This window comes from Phytophthora infestans, genomic scaffold (genome assembly GCF_000142945.1).
Source record: "Phytophthora infestans T30-4 supercont1.24 genomic scaffold, whole genome shotgun sequence".
Taxonomy (NCBI): domain Eukaryota; phylum Oomycota; class Peronosporomycetes; order Peronosporales; family Peronosporaceae; genus Phytophthora; species Phytophthora infestans.
The window spans coordinates 289,893-298,945 of record NW_003303735.1 but is presented as its reverse complement, the minus strand read 5'-3'; the positions used below and the strand labels follow the sequence as shown (position 1 = coordinate 298,945).

Below are 9,053 nucleotides of genomic sequence, written 5' to 3'. Positions count from 1 at the left end.
GATGGCTCGGCCATTATCAGATCTCCTTAAGAAGGACGCACCATGGTGCTGGAACGTCGAGCACGACGGAGCCTTTGAGGCTGTGAAGGAGAGCCTTCTCCAGGCTCCAATCCTTGCGCTACCGGACCCGGATAGTCCGTTTAGCGTCGTCTGTGACGCCTCCGATTTTGCAATCGGTTGTGCTTTACTACAAGCAGACGCCGAAGGGCGTGAACGCGTGATCGCGTTTGAGTCTCGCCAGCTCAAAGCTGCAGAGAAGAACTATCCAGTTCATGACAAAGAGCTACTTGCAATGAAGTATGCTCTAGTCAAATTCAGGGTACACCTGCTAGGCTCTAAGCCTTTTGTGATCTTAACTGATCATGCGTCGTTACGCACTGCGACACAGTCGCCTCATCTCTCTCAGAGAATGGCAAGATGGCTTTCCTTCTTTGCCGAGTATAACTTCGAGGTGAAGTACAAGCCGGGGCGGCTTAATGTAGTGGCCGATGCGCTCTCGCGCAGGCCGGACTACGAGTTAGCTCATGTCACGACAGTGACGTCGTCAGTGCCTGACTTGATACGCGGAGCGTATGCACAAGACGACATGTGCGTAGCGCTGCTACGGGCTCTTGGGAGCGAAGAGTTTAAAGACTCTGACAAGAAATTGTCTGAGCGCTTACGCGCGAGGCTGCATCGATACTCACTCGATGGCGGCCTGCTGTACTCCAGCACCGACGCTGAGGATAACCCTCGTGTAGTCGTTCCTCATGATGAGGATCTAAAGTATCGAATCCTCTATGAGGTTCATGATACGCCCGTGGGCGGGCACTTAGGTCGGGAGAAGACCTACGGCTCGGTGAGCTCGATGTACTGGTGGCCCAAGATGTATAAGTGGGTCGGCACCTATGTACGCACGTGTGAGACGTGTCAACGGACAAAGTCCGCGCCAAGCACGGCAGCGCCATTGGCGAGTTTGCCTGTCCCCAAGGGATGCTGGCAGTCCATGAGTATGGACTTTGTGTTTGGCCTTCCCAAGGATAAGGCGGGAAACACAGGTATAGTGGTCTTTGTAGACCGATTGAGCAAGATGGCTCATTTAGCGGCAGTGCCGGACACCATTGATGGTGAAGGTACAGCTTTGCTGTTTTTAGACCGAGTCTTTCGCCAACATGGCTTGCCTGAGGCAATTGTCTCGGATCGAGATCCGCGCTTCACCGCGAAGTTCTGGACGTCCCTCTTCAGAGTGCTCGGCACTCGTTTGGACATGTCCACGGCGGACCATCCGCAGACCGATGGTCAAACCGAACGCGTGAATCGCGTTGTGGAGGATACCCTCCGAAGCGTATGCGCTGAGGCGCCAAAACGCTGGAGCCAGATGCTCCCACTCGTTGAGTTCGCATTAAATAATGCAGTGCACGCCTCGACAGGCTACACTCCGTCCTATGTGAACGGCTTGGTTAACCCTCGCGTCCCACTGACGCCGCCACGCAGTGGCTCAGGGCTTGGTGGGGGAGGGATAGCCGAGCGGCTAGCTGATGTCAGCCCTGTTGCGGTTCGCAAGCAAGTCGATGACTTTGTCTCTTTGAGACTGAGCGTAATGCGTCAAGTACGCGACGCTATGGCTGAAAGCCAAGACACGCAGAAGGAACATGCAGATGCCAAGGGCAGAAGCAATGTTGAGAGGTTTGAGGTCGGTGACCAAGTTTTATTAAGCGCTAAAAACCTACCTACTCATGCAGTGTCTGCAGTCTTCAAGACGAAGTTAAGACCTCGGTTCATAGGACCGTTCAAGGTCGTGGCCAGGAAGGGCCTAGCGTATACGCTCAACCTTCCGAAGAAGATGCGCACGCATCCGGTCTTCTATGTCGGCTTGCTTAAGCCATACCAAGACCCTGCTCAGGTGAGCGCGGAGGCGTTGGCACCAACGGTGGCTGGGCCACGGACAGCTGCAGGGCAGCAGGTGGTAGAGCCACGGGAGGCTGAACGACAGCAAGTGGTGAATCCACAGATGGCTGATCAACAGCATGTGGCAGAGCCACAGGTCGCGGAGCGAAGTGCTCGAGATGCAGGAGCAAGGCAAGCTGAACGTTCAGCCGAGCAGCTGGACGCTCAAGGTCCGAGACCTGGTTGTGAGTCAACAGTGGTGGCTCTAACCTATCCACAAGGTGGATCATCTCTTCGAGATCGACCGATGGGCGGTGAACGTTCGCGTCGTGGACGCCGGCGTCGTATGGACGCAGACGCCGTTCCGGCAAGTGCTGACTCTCCCCGCGAGAGCCCAGCTGAGGCAAGGCCTCCTCCTGCTCTGCTCGATGAGCATGGTGAGCTCCACTTTCACGTGGAACGCCTTGTGTCGTGGCGTAGACGCCAGGGTCGTACCCAGTACTTAGTGAAGTGGAGGGGTTACCCTCACTCACAGAACTCATGGGAGTTTGAGGTTATCCTCCGGCAAGATTGCCCTGACGTCGTTGACGCTTACGACCGGGCACATCATGTGCCGAAGCGCCACCATGGCGTGCGACAGCGTCGCCAGGCGCTGGGCGCCTCCCACTAGAGTGGGGAGCGATGAGGTCAGTAGTTGAGCTCAGGCTCTGACCAGTGGCTGCAGCAGCCAGCTCGTACGTATGAGCGGTGCTCGCAGCGGGAGCAGGAGGTGGAGAGACCTCGTAGTGTTAGGGACATGGTCCCGAAGGAAGCAGGTGCTTCGTGTTGTGCTGAACAAGGTTCAGGCACAAGCGTCTCGATAGACGCATAGTTGTTTTGAAACAACTTGCTCGATGAGCATGATCCAAATGTGGATGCGCTGTAACAGCGAAAGTGGTGTCCCGCACGGGGATCGAACCACTGGCCTTTGGCTTGACAGGCCGGAGCTCTACCATTGAGCTACAAGGGCGATGCCCGTACGTCAGTCCGAGAACGGACTACTCATGGTATGAGAGGGCTGCGCCCGGGTGGATTTGAACCACCGACCTGTGGCTTTCAAAGCCAGCGCTCGACCACTGAGCTGAAAGGGCGTTGCCCTTAAGCTTGTCCATTCAAGGACAACAGTTCATGGAACGAGAGGGCTGTGCCCTGGCGGGTTCGAACCACCGACCTGTGGCTTCCAAAGCCAACGCTCGACCACTGAGCTAAAAGCGGATTGCTCTTAAGCTTGTCCAAGCGTGAACGATCGTTCATGGAACGACAGGGCTGTGCCCTGGTGGGCTCGATCCACCGACCTGTGGCTCTCAAAGCCAACGCTCAACCATTGAGCTAAAAGGGTGTTGCCCTTAAGCTTGTCCAAGCGTGAACAATCGTTCATGGAACGAGAGGGCTGTGCCCTAGTGGGCTTGAACCACGGACCTATCGCTTGTGAAGCGAGAGTTCAACAGCTGAGCTGTTGTCGACGACTCGAATGAGTCAAGAGCATTGCTCTAAGCGGTTTGCAGCTCTTGGAGTAGGCGCGGAGCGCGAGCGTAGGTCTGAGACCGCTTGAGAGCAAGATGCGCGCTGCGCTTGGAGCATTGGGCCGTGGGCCGACGACGAGAAGTTGGGCATCAACGATGCGTAGGCGTTTGTGAGCTCACGGAGCTGTACAACGCTGGTGTGAGGTGTAGTAACCTCCGCCGTCTTAACAAGACGTGACCTCGCTGAGGAGAGTTTCGAGAACGGAATGTTCTCATCTTAGTGGGGGAGAGTGTAACGGGGTTACATGGTGTGGAGCACACAGGGGTACGAAGTACCCGGAGAGTTAACAAACTCTCAGTACATAAGTTGGAGAGTTAACAAGGTCTCTCAGTACGTTGGCTGAAAGCCACACGTTATGCATTTGATTAGGTTTAACTATGCTAGATAGTTAAGGAGATACATTTACCCCTAGGCGGCTTGGCCGCAATAATAGTAAATAAAACACTTCTGGTTTTGAAGCATAAAAGTTAATGTGTTAACTTTGAGCCCTGGTCTTGGGCTGTAAGTGTCCTTTGGATAAGGAACTTAGTATTAGTGACTCTTTGAGTCGAACGTCTTCCTCTGACGCTAAAGCTACGGCAGCCCCGCTGCACAAAGCGACAGCATGTAGCCACGTGCGACAGAAACGACTCATCGGTACTTGACTCGATGTCTTTGATGGGCAGCACATTTTACTGGGACTCGGTGGAGAAGCCCAGGCTGGCGGCGTCAGGCTCCTGGGCTTCAGCACCGCGTCACATCAAATCCAAAGGAGCATGTAGTGCTGAACAACCCTTTGATTTGGACGGGGAACAGCCTACCAAATGAACGAAAGGTTGCGAAATTGTGCCGGGCACATTTTTTGACCGGAGATTGGCGATGGCCAGGGATTGGTAGTACCGCATCGCCCCTGTCCTAAGCGAAGTTTTGTCCTAAGCGAATCGTAATTATAGCCAATCACAGCTTCCAATTTTAAACAGATGGATAAAAATAAAGTACTGTACCATCTCGTGGAGCTAATTATGGGCTGTGCTGCTGGCTGGCTCCAATACGGCCATTGCTGAAAACGCGCAAGGGGCAGGTCTTGTACAAATGGAACCGGAAGAAAGCCGAAGCGATACACTCGGGTTTGCAGTGGACTACATACACAAGCTAGGGCTGTTGAAGTATCTGGCAGCCGGACACAAGGTGGGTGACGCCATCGCTCAGTTCTATCCGGGCTGCACTGGCAGCGCTTAGACGCGCAAGCATTCAAAGTGGAAGAAGCAGGAGGATCTTATTCAATCTGTCTGCGACGACGGCAAAGGCCATCTAAAGAATCTCCGCTGTAGTGGACAATCTAGAATCCTGTCAAGCGAAGCTGAAGGTGCTATTGTGTTGTGGGTTTATGCTATGCTCAAGAAGGGGGTACCCTGTTTCCTCCCAAATGCTACGCTTCAAAGCCCTCGAAGTGGCCGCTGACGAAGGTCTATCGCCCAATGTATTCAAGGCGTCCCATTCTTGGCGCCGCCGGTTAATGAGGAGACACAAGCTATCGATCCGAGCTCGGACGCGCCAGGGTCTGACGACACTAGAGCACGCAGACGCTGCCAAAGCAAAGTTCTGCGGGGACGTGCGGGCTGCAATTGTTGAACACGGGTTCACCAACGTGTACAACGCTGATCAAACAGGTAAGGTCATAATGATATCTATATATACATCACATGATTGCATTGACACTGTATGAGTACTCTAGCTGTGTTCTTCGAATATCTACCTCGCAAGACAGTCTCAACCAAAGGGGCAAAGACCGCGTGGGTCAAGTGTAGCGACAAGGAGAAAGAGATAGCCACGGTAATGCTTCTCGGCGACTGGAATGTAAAAAAAACATGCGCCGTTTGTCATTTTAAAGTGTGACGTCTCACGCCACAAACACATTCAGCAAGAGAACGACTCGGTTCGGCATGGATTTGGTGTACGTTTATGGAAGGAGATGTTTGTTCTTTAAGCTGTCCATGGCTGCCGTATTTATGGCAACCCTACGGCATGGTGGAATGCCCACATTTCACTAGAATTCCTTCAGTTCCACTTCGCATTCCGAGAGAATACGAACGAGCGTCAATAAATGTGGTGCTGATGAAGGTCCCACCGCGTTATACATCCGTATCTCAGCCTGTCGACGTGGCATGGAACCATCCATTTAAAAGCCGTATGGGAGGTCGCTGGCTGGACAGCTTGCGATGTCAGATTGGTCGCCACCACGCACTGGAAAAATATCGAGCTGAGGAGCTGCGTAAGCTAGGAGAACGAGAGGCTACGATTGCTAGGACGGAGATTCAAGAAGTTGGAAGAGAGAAGATATATCGCCTACAGGAACAAGCACCAACTTCAGCTTTCGAGTTGGTGGCTCCCAAACGAGTTGGTATTACATCATGGATAAATGAAAGCTGGGGAGAACTTAGCACAGCTACAATTGTCCGCGGCTTTTCAAAGGCGGGTCTCTTGGGAGATACATGCGACAATGAGGGTGATATCGAGTCACCAGTGATCGATGGAATAACCGAGCTCCTGGATCAGTTTGGTGCTGTTGGTAACTTTGTTGGGAGCGACGATGAATATGCCAGTAGCTCTGATGATCAGGCTCCCTTTTAAGAGACAAATAAATAGTACTTGATTTAAATGTGAATGCACCCAAGCGGGCTTGAACACGTAGCCCAACGGCAAGAGTACCGCATTTTTATGCGGATGGACGCGGGTTCGATTCCCGCCGTGTCCATATTTTTTAATTGGCTCAAAATTAAATAATTTTTAAGTTTTATAAGCTAATTTTACGTAATGAAAATAACCCTACCGCGACCTGAGTACATTGCAGTTCGCTTAGGACAGGGGACGATGCGGTTATTGCCTTGCCAGTAGTAGATAGTACTATAATACTTTTAAAACTAATATAGTAAGCAGTAGTTTTGTCAAATCTGATTCTACTGCTACTATAGTTTATCAGTAGCTCAGGTTACAGTTTCGCCAGTACTGTCGAGTTACTGGCCCTCTTTAGCTAAGTTGTAGCCTGAAACCTGGAATAAAAGTTTATAGCACCACTTTTTCGCGGATCTTCATCAAATTCATCTGGAACTGTGACAAATTAAAATCACACTTTCGGCTGATAGACTTAAGGAGGCTTTAGCTACCGCTTCAATCCGCGGCGCTCTTCGTGCGAGCAAAGTCACTTCGCCAAAAGACCCAGCTCCTGCCCCTACCTACGCTCCGCCCTCTCAATATACGTGCCGACCATCACAGCGTTGGGAACAACTAAGCTCGAGCTGGTGATCGGGCTACGTCTCAGGCTCAGGCGTGTTCCAGGTGGGCTTACTACCTCATTGCAGCCATCAACGGCACGAACGTCGACAGATTAGTGCTTAGCAAAAGGTACCGTTACTGACTGCTTATGAATTGCTGTATTTGTTCTTTTTAAGCAATTTGGAGATGTTGGCTAGGGACCTGGCGATACTAATACTTTTGGAAGGCCTCTCACTCCCTGTGACTTCATTCAGCAGATCGATGAATTTAATACAAGCTACACACGAAGTTGAAATGCAAGTAATTGCTACGTTTGCTGAGCCTAACGATCGCAAAATGCTTTCAAAAAAAGAAGCTCTTACTGGGCAAAAATGCTCTTCTCGTCGCGAATATTTTTCGATGGATCGATGCGGGAACTAGTTCGTATGGACAGTGCTAGCATATCGGCCCTTGCTCAAGTTGTGTGCCCACCTTTTTTATCAGCGAGAGCAGCTCCAGATTTAAGCTTGCCACCGCTCCGCCTTGTAGTTTTCCTGTTTCTCTGTGCACAAGGCACTACATTAGATGTCATGGCCGAGCGATTTAGTATTGGACCGGCAACAGTCTCCGGTATCTTGCGGGAGTGACTCAGATAGTATGCAATGAGATGAAGTTTTGAATTGCATTTCCGGCCTTGCTACTGTGCACATCCCAGTTTGCAAAGCATTGTCTCCTCCGTCCAGTTACGTTTCCGATTTTCAATCAGGGTAGGTTGGTCAGGAGCGGTTTCATTTTCAGGATCGCATGCTTGCCCCGCTCCGCTGTCCATAACTTTCAAAGAGGGGGATTTGATGTGTGGAACACTATTGAATCTTACAAGTTTCAAGTTTCAGGGACCCAAACGTGCACCTGAAAAAATATCATTAAAATGGGGTTATCTTGGAACATTTTTGCAGGTTTCAAAAGAAAAAAACGGTATGCTGAATGCGATTTTCCCTGAAGCCTGGAAAACGGTCACTGAAAATTCCAGATTTCAGATTCCACGCGTTTGCTAAAGACCCCACTGGTGAGTTAAAATCGAAGTCCAGACGGGCACCTGACAATCCTTTATTTTGACCACCGCTATGGATCGCAATTCGGATGCAAGACGGCTTGCTCACTGCTTGGGAAAATAACGCTCTCGCTTCTCGTCCTCTTTGTCGCACGATTGCGCCATAGGTTGCTTGATATAGAGAATGAGGTCATCTCAAGGCCCTCAGGAAGCTGCTTTAAGGCTACCTTGGGCTACGGCTGCTCTTTTAAGATCGTTGCCTCCAGACTGGAAAGTCTAGTTACTCGATCACTTTGCGGCATTCTTTGCAGACCTAACGCTATTGACGACATTAACGATTATCACCTCAAGTATGAGAAGTGCGCTTTCATCTGTTGAGTCAGTCACCAGCTGACTCAAACGGATCCGTGCTCTGTCTACGACAGCGTAGTCCACCTCCTATGCTCCGATGACCTGCTCAACCCCGGCAATATCTTTGTGCGGTGAGTTACATTGGAAACACTACTGTTATTGAGTTACTAAATGCTTATGTGTAGCTACGGTTTCTGCAGTGACTCCTGCGCTACTGAGTGGAATGCCAAAATGGAGTGATATCTTCCGTGTACGATCAGCTACAGGCTTTCAACGCTGCGCACAGATCGCCAAACGCGCCGTACAAGCTTGCCAACGAGTCGACAAGCACCGAGAGCGAGACAGTGAAGCTGGCCTGCAGCCAGTCATCGGAGGTGACCATGCCTTCCGGAAGCCAAGTCTGCATGGGCTCCAGGAGAAGGACGCCACTGATGGTGACGAGAACCTCGCATTATCGCTTTCATAGGAGATAAGAGCCGTGTCCATAGATGCTGTTATGAAAATCGACAAAACGCTCATACGCACTGCACATCAATAAGTATTCTGAGCGATGCACGCCTTCACTACGAGCACAAGCCACAACATGGATGGATATATCACCGGACTGGGACTTAATACCGTCCGTTGAGGACGACATAGTCATGTGCGGTGCCCTCTTCGTAGCTTCGTCCACAAACAACTCCCGGGCTCCCATGCTACACAAGAAAGCCGATAAAGTCAAGCGCATGGTTAAAACACACCGAGCAGTATGTCCACGTCGCCGTCGACCAGGCTCAGCTCAGCAAGCTCACCGCAGAGGACCTCACTCGACTGCTTCTCATACGACGTCAGGACAGAGAAATAAGACACTTCGATTTTAACGCAGAAGGTTTTTTTTCAAGTTAATAATTTCTGAGGCTTGGCTTTATGGTTGTGGTAAAGTTCCTTGGTATAATGAACTTTATACTAAGGACTCTTTGAGTCGAACTTCTTTCTCTGACGCTAAAGCTAC

General features: G+C 51.0%; 1 pseudogene across 1 annotated transcript; it reads left to right on the top strand.

Moving 5' to 3' along the window:
* Positions 1-6,090: 6,090 nt before the first annotated feature.
* On the top strand, positions 6,091-6,163 carry PITG_27539 (annotated as a pseudogene). Its single transcript has one exon. The product of its transcript is annotated as a tRNA-OTHER (tRNA).
* Positions 6,164-9,053: the final 2,890 nt, after the last annotated feature.